At 43.1% G+C, this 16,348-nt stretch overlaps 1 long non-coding RNA gene across 1 annotated transcript; it reads right to left on the reverse strand.

Annotated features, from left to right (window-relative positions):
• Window positions 1–236: 236 nt before the first annotated feature.
• Window positions 237–2,255, reverse strand: LOC135054663 (uncharacterized). The gene is made up of 3 exons (XR_010243549.1): window positions 2,078–2,255; window positions 386–535; window positions 237–276 (listed from the first exon to the last, which is right to left on the reverse strand). It is a non-coding gene; the product is annotated as an uncharacterized LOC135054663 (long non-coding RNA).
• Between the last annotated feature and the right edge of the window lie 14,093 nt (window positions 2,256–16,348).

Genomic DNA, 16,348 nt, shown 5'->3' on the forward strand with positions numbered 1-16,348 from the left:
TTATGAAAAAAAGTGTGGCCCACATGACTTACTTTTTTTTTATCCACTCCAAAAAACAAAAAAAGACGCACTTAAGCTTTTTATTGTTGTGTAAACCAAACCAAATATATGCTTACAGTACATCAATGGTTTGCACTGGGTCCTTTTTCAAAATAAAAAGAAAATAATGTTGATGTTCCTTTTTTCACAGTCACACAGCCCAGCCGCCCAGAAAGGCCTCAGACCAGTCGTGATGATGCCGGTATTGCAGGTAAGTCTTCACTGTAGTCACTTTTTCTGAAAAAACATAGAAGTACAAAATATTAATTAAAACATTTCAACCTAGGTTCTGCTTCTGGAAGCCGACCTCCTGTAAGGCGCCCATCACAGGGCTCGGGCCACTTACCAAGGAGGCCAACTAAGACTCGGCGTCTTGGGTCTGATTCTGCACCTCCATCATCCCCACCCAGGCGAAGGCTATCGGCAGTGTCATCCCAGCCACCACTGGCACTATTGGCGAGTTCGCAGAGTGATGAGCCCAGATCACCTCAGTTATCTGGTGAGTAAAATTGGATAAAAAACACATAAGCAAGAATATACACAGTACATTTATGATGTTGTTAGTGGGTTTGGAGTTTACATGTTTTCCCCTGCAATCAATGGGATGTAATGTCTTCAATTGCTCAAGGTGATTTGCGTCAAATAACTAAGGTCTTAGTGGATGGTCTAGACAATCTAGTTGTTTGTAAAAAACAGTTTTGACGATACATTAAGCACACACACGTTTTCCTTGAACAAAATTATGAAGTGTATTAAATTTAATTACAAAACCCAAAAGCCAAAATAGTGAGCACACATCGTCCCTGACCAGTATGTAGATGGCTTACTTGCTCTGCTTCTCGGCACTATACAGGTAAGTAGTCTAGCTCGTGGTGAGGGGAGGGAATCTAACAGTGTAATGTTGTGGAGGGAAGTTAGTTAGGTGAGGAATATGCAAATTTGTCAATATCTGTGCCTGTGTGGGGTTTATGTTTAAAAAAGTGCAAAATTGTTAACGTTGAGAAAAACAAGAGGTAATATTTCAAAAATGTAGTATTAGGAATGTATTAATGTGTTGTATTAGCCACGCCAAATTTTAAAACAAACAACATTGCATGTTGCCTCCCCCATACAGAGCACAACTTGATGTCCGGTGACGAGCAGCAGGGACCAGAACAACAGCCATCATTCACACTGCAACTTACAGCTGTTGATCCAAGCATGCCAATCCAGTTGCAGGATATACCCCAACCAACCAGCAGTCCACAACTGGCACAAGCTCTGCCCCAAACCCAAATTCCTGACGACTTTTGGGCAAGTTGGACAAGCCAACAGGCCCAAAGCAATGCCACCCTCACCCAACACACACAACACCTTGCCAGTCTGCCCCATCATCTTCCGCGTCTTAGTCGCAACTCGGGCAGACTAATAGTACAAGTAGGGAGAATGGCGACCTCTATGGAACAAATTAGGGCGGAAAATAGTCAAATGAACGCAAACTTAACACGCATTATAGATGACCAACAGCGACATCAGCAGGCACTTGTACAGATAATACAACACAATCAAGTGGTGAATGAGGCCTTATCCAGGATAGTAGCCAGCCACACTGCTACAAACACACAGCTGATTGCCAGTTTGAATAATCTGAGCAGCAATATTGCTAACATGGGTGGCCATCAAGCTACCTCCAGCTCTGGAACCACAACCCCGGTTCAAACGCCAGTAACCTCCCCTGTCCGGCGTTCATCAAGAGCACGTGCCAGTGAGCCAGCACCCAGCACACACAAGAGAAAAAAATAACAGAAAACTGTTGTAAAGAAAAAATAAAAGCTTTTGAATTAAAAACACATTCCTGTGTCCGACTCTAAAATGTATGAAGCTGGTCTGTATGTATGATGTTATGTTTTTCAAGGGTAATGACTGTAAATGTTTTGTTAGCATCAACTAAGCACAATGGACACAGCACTATAAACAACAAACAGTAAGTAACAGAACACACAATAGAAAGTATAGGAAAGTGTTTAGAGAAGGCTAATTACAGCATAATAAAACTAACCTGTAAAATATCGCAGGATCACTTCTTGACGTACCTGCCTCCCTACATTTGTACTGACACTGTCACCAGATGGTTCTAACTCCTCTGCTTGCTGGCTGCTTTCTCCCTCACCATGTGCAAGATGTTGGCTTAAACACAGATTATGGAGAAAACAGCAGCAGAACACAATCCTAGTCACCTTTGAGGGACTATACAATAAAAGGCCACCAGATTTATCTAGACACCGAAAACGTGACTTCAGCACCCCAAAACATCTTTCTATCACATTCCGTGTAGCCTTATGTGCATGATTATAACTGTGTTCAGCAGGAGAATCAGGTTGGGACAATGGAGTAAGGAGCCAAGAGTAGCAGCCGTAACCCCCATCACCTGAAAAACATATATAGTCAACATTAGGACATATGTTAGATGATTCTCTCACCTCCTACAAAATCTAGCCTGTGGTTAAAAGACATACACACATAACATTTACAACATACCCAACAGCCAGCCATCAGGCATTTGTCCCTCCTCAAATTTATCGAAGAGCGATGACTGACTGAGGATGAAGGAGTCATGGCAGGCACCAGGGTAACCAGCAACAACACTCATAATTTTTAATTTTGCATCACAGACCACCTGGACATTAGTTGATGGATCCATATGCCTATTAGTATATATATACTGGCGGCCCTTAGGTGATCTCAGCTGAACGTGTGTGCAATCTATGGCCCCCAGCACATTGGGCATGCCAGCAAGCTCATAGAAAGCTACCCTGACAGCACTCCACTCCGACTCCTCTGTAGGGAAGCAGATTGATGCTTTAATGTGTGGCTCCAACACATCCAAAACCTGAGTGGACATTAAAGAAGCTAAGGTGAGTGTCATGTTAGGTTAGTCTCTACAATACTGTGGTGTTTCAAATTACACAAGCAACACTTAGCCATAACCGCATAGGTATTTGTAGACTCACCTGCATCAAATATCTTGAAAAGGTGGGCTGTGAGATCCCAATGACGTCGCCTGCCACAGCCTGGTAGCTCCCAGTAGCCATAAAGTGTAACACAGCCAGGAGTTTGTGTAGGCCTGAGACAGAGCGAGAGCGTGCTGTCTCAGGGTCTATGCCCAGTTTGACAAGGTCATACAGGTGGAAAATGTTGTTTCTATTTAGGCGGAACATCTGTATGACCCTATCATCGGACAATGCATTTAAGTTTAAACGCCCTTTAAAAAAACGAGGCTGGCGCAGCCTCCGCGGTACCTGGACAACCTGTTGGCCATGTTCACTTACCTGGTCCTGATTCCTGGAAGCCTCATGGAGCAGTCTAACGTATCCCACAGCCAACAAAAATCCATTGCCACACACTACAGCCGCCATTTCAGAGTGAGAGTAGTTCAGAATGTGGCTGAAACTCTTTTATAGGCCCAAAAATTCAGGTGTGAGTAATGGAAAATTAAGTTCACATGTAAACGCGGCTTTCAAAGGCTGGCGCGTTTTTTTTTAGGAAAAAAATGCGAATCGTAATTATTCGCGGCCGCAAATGCATTTTCGCGGCAGCAAATACAATTACGAATGGTTAGTAAATGACCGAGATTCGCATCTAAACAGGCGTAATTTGACCGATGGTGTATTCATTCGTAATTTTAGACTTGACCAAGGGAAAAAATACGAATGCCCTCATCACTGCCGTAAATACTGTTTAGTAAATGACCGAGATGACACTTAGAAGAAAAAACGCAATCACGGTCAAAATCGGGAGCTTAGTAAATATACCCCCTTGTCTCCATTCCCCGTTTTATGCATGCTAACACCTTATTTGCTTTTGTTGCTGCATTGTGACATTGCGTACTGCTACTAAGTCTACTATCGATGAGCACCCCCAAATCCTTTTCAACTACCGTTATCCCTACATTTTGCCCATTTCATTTATAAGCTGCCCGATTATTCTTAGTCCCAAAGTGCATAACTGTACATTTTTCTATATTGAACCTCATTCTCCATTTGTCTACCCAGACCTCCAGTCTAGATAAATCATTCCGCAGAGACTCAACATCCTTGTCTGAATTACTCTGCACAGTTTAGTACCGTCTGTGGAAATTGACACTGTGCTTTCCAGGCCCACTCCTAGGTCATTAATGAATGTTACACAGCAATGGCCTGAGCACTGAACCCTGCGGTATTCCACTAAGCACCGAGGCCCATTCAGAGAACATCCCATTAACCACCACTCGCTGTTCCCTGTTGTACAGCCAATTACTCACCCAAGTACAAAGAGTTTCCTACCCCAAGTTCTCTTATTTTGAAAATTAGTCTCTGATGTGGGACTTTTTCAAAGGCCTTAGCAAAGTCCAAAAAGACCACATCCACTGCTTTACCCTGATGAATATTATTGCTCGCTTTCTCATAGAAGCTTATTATCAGGGCCGTAACTACGTGTGTGCCAAGGGGGCTTGGCACACAGCGCAGTTGCCCTGAGGGTGCACGGCCAGAGGCATGTAATGAGTCAAATTGACTCATTACATGCCGCCTCTAAGTCCCTGCGCCGCAGCCGCGCTGGAGGAGAGAGCAGCGCCGCGCAAGTGAAGAGGAGGAGGGAGGGGGAGCAGGGAGCCGCAGCAGCGCTATTTCATTGGTTGTAAGCGCCGCTGCAGCATCCCCCCCTCCTTCTGTATTGGCTGCCCGGCGCTGGTATGGATGCTGGGATGCGGTTCCTCCATCCCAGCATCCACAGCAGCGCCGGGCAGCCAATACAGAAGGAGAGGGGGATGCTGCAGCGGCGCTTACAACCAATGAAATAGCGCTGCTGCGGCTCCCTGCTCCCCCTCCCTCCTCCTCCTTCTCAACTGCCTGCAGCCTGCACCGAGAGGGAGATGCCTGCCAGCATGAGGAGCCTGTCAGCGGGGAGAAGGTAAGTATATCCCTCTCTCTATTTCTGTCTCTCTGGGGGACACCGTCTGCCGCAATGTGTAAAAAGGGGGACTGGCTGCCGCAATGGGGAAAATTGGGGTCCTGGCTGCCGCGATGTGTAAAAAGGGGGCCTGGCTGCCGCAATGTGTAAAAAGGGGGCCTGGCTGCCGCAATGTGTAAAGAGGGGACCTGGCTGCCGCAATGTGTGAAAAGGGGACTGGCTGCCGCAATGTGTAAAAAGGGGTCCTGGCTGCCGCAATGTGTAAAGAGGAAGCCTGGCTGCCGCAATGTGTAAAAAGGGGTCCTGGCTGCCGCAATGTGTAAAAAGGGGTCCTGGCTGCCGCAATGTGTAAAAAGGGGGCCTGGCTGCCGCAATGTGTAAAAAGGGGGCCTGGCTGCCGCAATGTGTAAAGAGGGGGCCTGGCTGCCGCAATGTGTAAAGAGGGGACCTGGCTGCCGCAATGTGTAAAAAGGGGACTGGCTGCCGCAATGTGTAAAAAGGAGTCCTGGCTGCCGCAATGTGTAAAGAGGAAGCCTGGCTGCTGCAATGTGTAAAAAGGGGTCCTGGCTGCCGCAATGTGTAAAAAGGGGTCCTGGCTGCTGCATTGTGTAAAAAAGGGGACTGGCTGACGCAATGTGTAAAAAGGGGTCCTGGCTGCCGCAATGTGTAAAAAGGGGGACTGTCTGCTGTAATGTGTAAAAAGGGGGCCTGGCTGCCGCAATGTGTAAAAAGGGGTCCTGGCTGCCGCAATGTGTAAAAAGGGGGCCTGGCTGCCGCAATGTGTAAAAAGGGGGCCTGGCTGCCGCAATGTGTAAAGAGGGGGCCTGGCTGCCGCAATGTGTAAAGAGGGGACCTGGCTGCCGCAATGTGTAAAAAGGGGACTGGCTGCCGCAATGTGTAAAAAGGAGTCCTGGCTGCCGCAATGTGTAAAGAGGAAGCCTGGCTGCTGCAATGTGTAAAAAGGGGTCCTGGCTGCCGCAATGTGTAAAAAGGGGTCCTGGCTGCCGCAATGTGTAAAAAGGGGTCCTGGCTGCTGCATTGTGTAAAAAAGGGGACTGGCTGACGCAATGTGTAAAAAGGGGTCCTGGCTGCCGCAATGTGTAAAAAGGGGGACTGTCTGCTGTAATGTGTAAAAAGGGGGACGCTGTCTGCTGTAATGTATAAAAGGGGCTCTACCTGGTGTAGTGGCGCTACTGTGCAGCGTAATTTGAATAATGGAGACTACTGTGCACCGTAGTATAAATTGCTATTATTTTGTGGCCACGCCCCTTCCCCATGAAGCCACGCCCCTATATATTTTTTCGCGAATACGGCGCGCACTGCCCCTGTCTTACATGGGGGCGGGGGTGCCAATGTCGCTTCTTGCACACAGCGCTAATATGCCTAGTTACGGCACTGCTTATTATATTAAACAAACAAATACCAGGTCGGCGCTTGAAAATCCAATAATACTGCCAAATACAATAAAACAATTTATTTAGCTAGCAAAAAAATATATAAAACACAAAAAGAAACATAGAAAAATAAAAACTAATAATGGACCACAATAATATATAACACATAAAACTTGGGTGTAATTACACCTCAGATAATAGCATATATATGCCTATAATAAAAACATATAGGAGTGGGTCACCGGTTTTCACCTATATAGCTTTCAATATACTGGATTCTAAGTTGTTCAGTCTCTCACAGTTCAGAAAGAATATGTCCTCCGGCTAATAAATTCAGCCTCTGTAACCATATATGTAAAGTATAATTTTCCACGTGATGGATATGATATGAAAGAACCGTACGGTTTCAATTACTCACTGAATCGCTGTCCTTGCTTTCCTATGCACGGTGGGTAATGCAAAGCCGCTCTCTATCACCCTTTGCACGGGTGAGACATCCGTCGGCGGCGCCCGCAGGGATGGATGTTTTCTTTAACACAGCACAGAGTTGGTAAGCTAAACTGCCGTGTATTATCCCTGATTGGAAATAGCCATGCTCAGCAAGACAGGCTGATGGTGTGAAAAATTGTGAAGAAATGAAGAGTCCGGTCTCTTCACAAGCAGGCTGATTGCCGGCAACAGGTTACAGACAACTTGATATTATAGAACAGCAGGTGTATTTCTCCTGTGAGCACTTGGATGGTCTCGGTGATATTCTCAGTGACCCGTCCTCTCTGTGTCCTCAACGCGTTTCTCCGCACCCCAGGCGGCTTCTTCAAGAGGCAAAGTATTCCCTTCTGAGCACTTTCTATCTTTTATACCCTGTGCTTTGTAATTAGTGAGAATAGGTGTGTACAAAATCACAGCAGGTGCCTCATTTATCAATCTCTTACAAGGCTAGGGGTTAGCTCAGGGAATCAGTTAATAAGGTCCATTACATAAATTATTATAGTTCTACCTATAATAATAATATATATAACCTAATACAATTTAATCATAATAATTAATATAAAAGAAAAAATGTGTTGCTAAGCGGACAGAACAAAATACTACATAACTCCATCAGTCTGTAGAAATCCATAGTGCCACCTGTTTAAAAGCACATATATCTCATAGAGGATAGAAATATATTCATTACATTACTTTAATCACAGTAATGGCATAACCATAAAGTAGTGAAGCACCTAGAATACTTAAGGTGTTATTTAATAAATGTTGTATTAATATAGAAAAACCTTTAGAATCAAAATAATTAGCCAAAACACAACATAATATTATAAAAAAATATTATAAAAAAATTATAAAAATATATATACACACACCCGCCCTTTAATAGTATAATGCCTATAGATCTATATAGCGGGGCCACAAATTAACCATATAGTAATATAATTATTTGAATTCATTAAAAGAATACTTTATAATCCGGAACCAGAGATCTCAAATTGGAAATGTTCTATAGCTGAGCAACCAAAAACGCGATCAGACCTGATAAATGACATGCCTCTAGCTGTATAGAGGCAATGCCAAGTAAGATCGCGGTTATGGGAGCCAGCAATGTACATTGGATTAGCCACATCAATCAAACCATATAGCAGAAGCCAGTGAACTATCGTTTAATCAGTGCACAGGCATGGTCCGCTCTCACTCTCACCCACATGTGGGATCGGGACTGAGAAGATGAATCTAACCAACATGAGAAATAATAATAAACATAGATAAAAATGAATCTAAATGAATTCTAGATCGATTGTTTCATTCAGCCCTTGTGGTTTCAGTGTCTGTAATTTCCAAATCCATGCAGCTTCTTGACGACAGAGTGTTCTAAATCTATCTCCACCTCTGGGGGTAACCTTAATTTGTTCAAGCCCAATTATTTGGAGACAGGCAGGATCATTAGCATGAGCTTCTGCATAGTGACGAGAGACACTATGATTCATAAAGCCCCTGAGAATATTTCTCCTATGCTCCATAAAACGTAATTTAAGTGCCCTAGTTGTTCGCCCAACATAATAAAGCTGGCACGAGCACCGCAATAAATACACTACAAAATGCGTACTACAATTAATAAAGGTTTCTATTTTAAATTCCTTTTTTGAAGCAGACGAGGAGATATATTTGGTTTTATTAGCAACGTGAGTACATGTTGTACACCTGTTGTGATTACACCTAAAGAAACCGACTACCTGTGAACCCACTAATGTTTGTTGCTTACTCGTCTCAGTATCATCACGCGACCTCTTAAAAAAGCTAGGAGCCAGTATGTTTCTAAGATTCTTTGCCTTTTTAAATATAATCGTAGGATTTGTAGGAAGAGAAGTACTCAAAACCGGATCAGTTAACAGTAACTTATAATTACGTTTAATTATGCAAGAAATTTTATTTGCTTTTACATTATATTTGGATTTAAAAGCCAATTTATATTCATTGATTTTATGAGTTTTTTTCTTATCATTTTTGGATCTAGAGTTCTCAATAGGTTTTTTTATTATTATAGGGAGATCTTGTGCCCTTATATTACATGAATTTTCATTCACATCTCCAACCTCATTATCTAGTGATATATTATTTATCTTAAGAATATTCTCCCTATTCAATGTTTGTGAATAAGCAATAGCCTCTTCTAATATGCCTTCAGGATAGTCACGTTCCCTTAAGGAAGTAATAAGTTCTTCAGCTTGTTCAGCAAATGTACAATCTAGTGTACAATTACGTCTAATCCTATACAGTTGACTTTTGGGTACATTATTTAACCAGCTTTTCTTGTGATTACTCGTATATGGAATATAGCTGCAGGTGTCAACAGTTTTTTTATAAGATGACACTAACAATTTTTCCTCCACCACCTCCACCGTAACGTCCAGAAAATTAATACGTGTGGGATTGTGTGTACAAGTGAAGGATAAACCATATTTATTATTATTAAGAAATTCAACAAAATTAGTAACTGTGTCAACATCCCCTTTCCAAATAAAAAACAGGTCGTCGATATAGCGACAGTAAAGGACCAGGTTCGCAGAGTAGGGGCCTTCCCAGATAAGTGTCTGTTCAAGGTCACCCATGTAGATATTTGCGAAACTCGGTGCGAACCTGGTCCCCATCGCTGTACCGAGTACCTGTAGATAGTGACAGTGATCAAACAAAAAGTGATTGTGTGTTAAAATAAAATAAATGGCAGAAGTGATAAAATTGCGTTTCATCTCTGAGTCCATTCCGGTTTTAATAAGTGCAGTATCCACAGCTTGTACTCCTTGAGCATGTGGAATATTAGTGTACAAAGCTTGCACATCACAGGTGATTAGTATATAATCAGAGGTCCATTTGTGACCTTCAACTAATCGAATAAATTCAGTGGTATCCCGGATATGAGACCTCAGAGATGTTGCGCAAGGTTGTAAAAAGTGATCAACATAATAGGATAAATTAGACGTAAGACCCCCAATCCCAGAAATAATAGGTCGCCCTGGGGGATCGTGAAGTGTTTTGTGAATTTTGGGGAGGTGATAATAAGTCGGGACGATAGGGTGGAGGGGGTAGAGGAAATTAAACTCATCCTGAGTAATCACACCCTCAGATTTAGCATTTTCTAATAACTTTTTTAATTCTAGCTGATATTTACGGGAGGGGTCTGCAGTTAATGCTTGATAAAAAATTTTATCCGATAATTGGCGTTTAGCCTCCTTTAGATAATCACATGTATCCTGGACCACTAGTCCCCCCCCTTTATCTGCTGGTTTGATTGTAAGTGTCATATCATTAGCTAATGATTTAAGGACTCTCCGTTCCTCACTATTTAGATTATATAGACACGAATGTGTCTTAGTGTCACATAAAGCTCGAAAATCATTCAAAGATTGAATATAAAAAGTTTCTATAGCACTAGTCCTATGTTGTAAAGGATAAAATTGAGATTTATTTTTAAACACAGGTTCTGAGGTGTTATTAATGTCAAAAATCAAAGTTTCTGATATAGTCTGGGTTTCACAAGCTGCACTCTCTATAAGTAACTCATTAAGTATCGTCAGACCTGATTGGTCATCTCGATCTAGTATTACTTGTGTTTCAGGTTTTGATATATTATTAGTGCATGCAAAAAACCTTTTTCTACATAGACTCCTAACGTACCTATTGAGTTCTATAAATAATTCAAAAAAATTGGGCTTTGTAGTTGGGGCAAAATTCATACCCTTAGCTAATACCTTGGTTTCCAATTGATTAAGGGGTTTGGAGGAGAGATTAAAAACCGTATCGGCACCTAATGGAATCGTTGGTTCTTTCTTCCTCCTCCTCTGTCCCCCTCGTCTTCCTCTTCTGGTTCCCTTGCTCTTTTTGGGGTTCCTGCTAGGGGTTCGTATCTGTTGTGATGTTGAAAATGAGGGGAGGGGACTAGATCCCCTAATCTCCTGTTTGGATCTAAAAAAGACTCCTGTCGGTTTCTAGACTCATAATTTGATTTAGTATAATAATTATTATGGGGATGTTTTTTCTCCCATTTATTATAACGAACTTCCCTCCACCCCGGTGATCCTGATGGATAAGAATGAGATTTTCTCATCTGATTCCTTCCACGGTTTTGATATTGAACAGTGGACCTAGGGGAATAGTATTCATCTCTTCCCCCATGTTCTGTTCTCCTATCATATTGAAGCTTTTCTTGATTGGAATTCAGAGGATTGAGTGGTTTTTCCCGTTTCCGATTTTTGGAAAAACTTCTTACACAATCAGACTGATAATCCAATAAATCTCTGGCAAATTTCTTTTCTTTCCTCTCAATCGTCTCTCTCTCATACTCTTCTATTCTCTTGTTGACTATTATTTCTCTTTCTTTATAATATGGCTCCTCCTTATGTTTAACCAATTGTTCTTGTACCACCTTAATCTCTTTTTCAATCTCTATAAGTTTGGATTCCCTATAATCAATTAATAATTGCATTAATGCCATAGAACATTTATCCAAAACATTCTCCCACTGTATTCTCAGTTCCGGATTATCCTGAAATGATAGACTCTTAAAGATCCGCAGACCTCGAGGAATTTTGTTATTTTCAATATATTTAGTAAGGGTGGTTTTATCCCACCAATGTCTACATTCTGCTTTCAATAATTCCTCGAGTCTGCTAGAATCCTGAAAGAATCCATCATACACTGGATTATCTTTTTTCTTATTAACATTCTCAGAAGTGTATTTCTTAAGTACTTCATGTCTACGTTGTATTCTGTCCGCATAGCAAGCAACATTCATTTTGTATAAACACAGTGCTGACCTGCTGCCCAAACCTCTGGCAATTTGGAACAAGAAACAAAAAATAAGGTTTGTTGGCGCTGGGCAGAACTGTGTAAATGTGAATTGGAATCAGCAGCCACCTGGTAAGGAGGTAGCCAGCCTCCTCAGCAATTAGCAATAGAAAACAAACAAATACCAGGTCGGCGCTTGAAAATCCAATAATACTGCCAAATATAATAAAACAATTTATTTAGCTAGCAAAAAAATATATAAAACACAAAAAGAAACATAGAAAAATAAAAACTAATAATGGACCACAATAATATATAACACATAAAACTTGGGTGTAATTACACCTCAGATAATAGCATATATATGCCTATAATAAAAACATATAGGAGTGGGTCACCGGTTTTCACCTATATAGCTTTCAATATACTGGATTCTAAGTTGTTCAGTCTCTCACAGTTCAGAAAGAATATGTCCTCCGGCTAATAAATTCAGCCTCTGTAACCATATATGTAAAGTATAATTTTCCACGTGATGGATATGATATGAAAGAACCGTACGGTTTCAATTACTCACTGAATCGCTGTCCTTGCTTTCCTATGCACGGTGGGTAATGCAAAGCCGCTCTCTATCACCCTTTGCACGGGTGAGACATCCGTCGGCGGCGCCCGCAGGGATGGATGTTTTCTTTAACACAGCACAGAGTTGGTAAGCTAAACTGCCGTGTATTATCCCTGATTGGAAATAGCCATGCTCAGCAAGACAGGCTGATGGTGTGAAAAATTGTGAAGAAATGAAGAGTCCGGTCTCTTCACAAGCAGGCTGATTGCCGGCAACAGGTTACAGACAACTTGATATTATAGAACAGCAGGTGTATTTCTCCTGTGAGCACTTGGATGGTCTCGGTGATATTCTCAGTGACCCGTCCTCTCTGTGTCCTCAACGCGTTTCTCCGCACCCCAGGCGGCTTCTTCAAGAGGCAAAGTATTCCCTTCTGAGCACTTTCTATCTTTTATACCCTGTGCTTTGTAATTAGTGAGAATAGGTGTGTACAAAATCACAGCAGGTGCCTCATTTATCAATCTCTTACAAGGCTAGGGGTTAGCTCAGGGAATCAGTTAATAAGGTCCATTACATAAATTATTATAGTTCTACCTATAATAATAATAATAATTTATGTAATGGACCTTATTAACTGATTCCCTGAGCTAACCCCTAGCCTTGTAAGAGATTGATAAATGAGGCACCTGCTGTGATTTTGTACACACCTATTCTCACTAATTACAAAGCACAGGGTATAAAAGATAGAAAGTGCTCAGAAGGGAATACTTTGCCTCTTGAAGAAGCCGCCTGGGGTGCGGAGAAACGCGTTGAGGACACAGAGAGGACGGGTCACTGAGAATATCACCGAGACCATCCAAGTGCTCACAGGAGAAATACACCTGCTGTTCTATAATATCAAGTTGTCTGTAACCTGTTGCCGGCAATCAGCCTGCTTGTGAAGAGACCGGACTCTTCATTTCTTCACAATTTTTCACACCATCAGCCTGTCTTGCTGAGCATGGCTATTTCCAATCAGGGATAATACACGGCAGTTTAGCTTACCAACTCTGTGCTGTGTTAAAGAAAACATCCATCCCTGCGGGCGCCGCCGACGGATGTCTCACCCGTGCAAAGGGTGATAGAGAGCGGCTTTGCATTACCCACCGTGCATAGGAAAGCAAGGACAGCGATTCAGTGAGTAATTGAAACCGTACGGTTCTTTCATATCATATCCATCACGTGGAAAATTATACTTTACATATATGGTTACAGAGGCTGAATTTATTAGCCGGAGGACATATTCTTTCTGAACTGTGAGAGACTGAACAACTTAGAATCCAGTATATTGAAAGCTATATAGGTGAAAACCGGTGACCCACTCCTATATGTTTTTATTATAGGCATATATATGCTATTATCTGAGGTGTAATTACACCCAAGTTTTATGTGTTATATATTATTGTGGTCCATTATTAGTTTTTATTTTTCTATGTTTCTTTTTGTGTTTTATATATTTTTTTGCTAGCTAAATAAATTGTTTTATTATATTTGGCAGTATTATTGGATTTTCAAGCGCCGACCTGGTATTTGTTTGTTTTCTATTGCTAATTGCTGAGGAGGCTGGCTACCTCCTTACCAGGTGGCTGCTGATTCCAATTCACATTTACACAGTTCTGCCCAGCGCCAACAAACCTTATTTTTTGTTGCTTATTATATTAGTTTGACATGACCTGTCCTTCACAAAACCATGCTGATTACTATTAATACCCTTGGAGGTATCCAAGTACTCTAGTATGCTATCCCTTATTATACCTTCCAATAATTCTCTTATGTCCTAGAGGATGCTGGGGTCCACTTTAGTACCACGGGGTATAGACGGGTCCACCAAAAGCCAATGGCACTTTTAGAGTTTGAGAGTGTGGGCTTGCTTCTCCCTCTATGCCCCTCCTACCAGACTCGGTTAAGAAAATGTGCCCGGAGGAGCCGGTCACAGCTAGGGGAGCACTACAGAGCTTTTCTAGTAACGTTTATTTTTAGAGTTTATTTTTTTACAGGAGGCTGTTGGCAACAGCCTGCCTGCAGCGAGGGACTAAGGGGGGGAGCAGTGTCTGACCTGCGGGGTCTGAGCCGCTGTCTCCGCTGACTGGACACTGAGTGGCAGAGGGGTCGGATCGTTCTCTGCCACAGGGGACCGCTCGCCTCAGCAGCATGCCTCCAACCCCTTACAGAGCTGAAGAGTGGTGAGTGAGTCACCGTCCCCCCTTGCAAGCGGGGGGGGGGGGGGCGGTGTGAAGATATCAGCTATGGGGAGGCTCAGAGGCACATGGTGCGGCGATGTGAGGGGTGTCCTGGGCCAGCGCTTACCCCCACACTGGTCCAGAAGTCTGTCATTTTACCTCAGGCCAGTATAATCCTTGAAGAGCGGGAAGACAGCGCCATTAAAGGGGTGGAGCTTCTCAGAGTGGACCCAGCAGCGTTCCAGCGCCATTTTCCTGCCTGCACAGCGCTGAGAGGAAGAACAGGTCTCTCCATAGCAACTCCAGCTATCTGTACACGGTACCAGGGGGTTGTAGAAGGGAGGGGGGGGGCTGTAATTAGACTGTGTATCCTATTAAGGAGCAAGGTCAGCGCTGACAAGGGGTCTCCCTTTACTAAAAGAGTGTGTGGGTTGGCTCCAATCTCTCTAGTCATTCTTGGGGGGGAAAGTGTGTGTGTGTGTGTGTGTGTGTGTGTGTGTGTGTGTGTGTGTGTGTGTGTGTGTGTGTGTGTGTGTGTGTGTGTGTGTGTGTGTGATGTTTGGTGGTCTCCTTTAGCTATGTCCAGGGACACTGTTTCATATGCTGCAGAGGATTTATCCCAGGATGAGCCCATTCCATGTAATCAGGATAGCACCGGTTTAGCACAGATACCTGCAAGGGAACCAGAGTGGTTTTCCTCTATCAAATCTTGGATTTCTCAGATTTCTGACAGGGTTGCAAGTAATGAATCTGCAACCCAGGTATTACAGAGCTCTGTGGCTGTATGGGCGGTTTCTGGTACCTCAGGACGCCCCGCTATATACTCCCACAAACGTGTCGTCTTGTACATGTCACACAAGATGACACTGATACCGATTCAGACACCACAGACGGTGATAGGGATGTGTTGCGAGGGTCCGCATCTCTTGCAAAGGGGCTGCAATTGTTGATAGAGGCTATCAGGGATGTGTTGAATGTTAATGATACCACACCTGAGCAGGTTGAGGAGGCTTTTTTCACTGAAAATAAAAAAAGCCTCTCTAACCTTCCCTACCTCAAATAAATTGAATGCTATATTTGAAAAGGAATGGGTAAACCCTGAGAATAAATTCCAGGTCCCTAAAAGGTTGCTGGTGGCATTTCCTTTCCCCGAGGAGGATAGAAAAAAAATGGGAAAACCCACCGATTGTTGACACATCTGTGTCCAGACTCTCAAAGAAGGTGGTTTTGCCTGTTCCGGGATCTACCGCCTTAAAGGAGTCGGCTGATAGAAAAATTGATAACACGCTTAAATCAATGTACACTGCTTCAGGGGCCATATTATGTCCCACTATTGCTACTGCTTGGATTGCAAAGGCTATAGTAAAGTGGTCAGCTACCTTACTTAAGGATTTGTATACAATGGAAAGGGATGACGTTGCTTTATATTTATATTCAGCAGGTTTTATGGTAGAATCCATGAAAGACCTGGGTTCCATGGCTGCGGGAATATCTTCCATGTCTGTTTCAGCTCGTCGGGGACTGTGGCTGCGCCAGTGGTCGGCCAACACGGAATCCAGGAAAAGTGTGGAGGCCCTACCCTATACAGGTCAGGATCTCTTTGGGGAAGCTCTAGATGCGTGGATATCCACGGCTACAGCGGGTAAATATCTGTTTCTTCCCTCAGCAGCACCTGCTCCTAAGAAGTCCTTCTCTTAACCTGCAACGCAGTCCTTTCAGCCTAACAGGACTAGAAAGGTCAGAGAGTCCAATACCTTCTCTAGGGGAGGTCACGTTAAGTCCAAAAAACTTGCAGCTGCAGGTTCCCAGGAAGAAAAGCCTGCTTCAGGTACGCCAAAGTCCTCCACATGATGGTGGACCGCGCGGCCTGGAAATGGGGCCAGTGGGAGCCAGACTCAGACACTTCAGTCACGTCTGGGTATCGTCCGGCCTGGATC

This window comes from Pseudophryne corroboree, chromosome 3 (assembly GCF_028390025.1).
Source record: "Pseudophryne corroboree isolate aPseCor3 chromosome 3, aPseCor3.hap2, whole genome shotgun sequence".
In the NCBI taxonomy this organism is placed as follows: domain Eukaryota; kingdom Metazoa; phylum Chordata; class Amphibia; order Anura; family Myobatrachidae; genus Pseudophryne; species Pseudophryne corroboree.